Source organism: Arachis duranensis, chromosome 5 (genome assembly GCF_000817695.3).
Source record: "Arachis duranensis cultivar V14167 chromosome 5, aradu.V14167.gnm2.J7QH, whole genome shotgun sequence".
Classification (NCBI taxonomy): Eukaryota; Viridiplantae; Streptophyta; class Magnoliopsida; order Fabales; family Fabaceae; genus Arachis; species Arachis duranensis.
In genome coordinates, this window is record NC_029776.3 from 103,907,058 (window position 1) to 103,907,520 (window position 463).

Genomic DNA, 463 nt, shown 5'->3' on the forward strand with positions numbered 1-463 from the left:
GCAACTATGACAAATCTTATATCGTTTCGAGGCCCCGGATGTTAGCTTTCTAACCCAACTGGAACCGCATCATTTGGACCTCTGTAGCTCAAGTTATGGTCAATTAAGTGCGAAGAGGTCGGCTTGACAGCTTTCTGGTTCTTTCATTTCTTCATGAGTTCTCCAACTTTACATGCTTTTTCTTCATTCCCTTGATCCAATCTTTGCCTCCTAAATCTGAAATCACTTAACAAACATATCAAGGCATCTAATGGAATCAAGGTAAATTACATTTGGCTATTTTAAGACCTAAAAAGCATGTTTTCACTCTTAAGCACAATTAAAGGAGAATATACAAAACCATGCTATTTCATTGAATAAATGTGGGTGAAAGGTGATAAAATCCCCTAAAATCAATACAAGATAAACCCTACAAATGGGGTTTGTCAAACATCCGTCTTCTGAAGGATTTGTTTCATGGGTT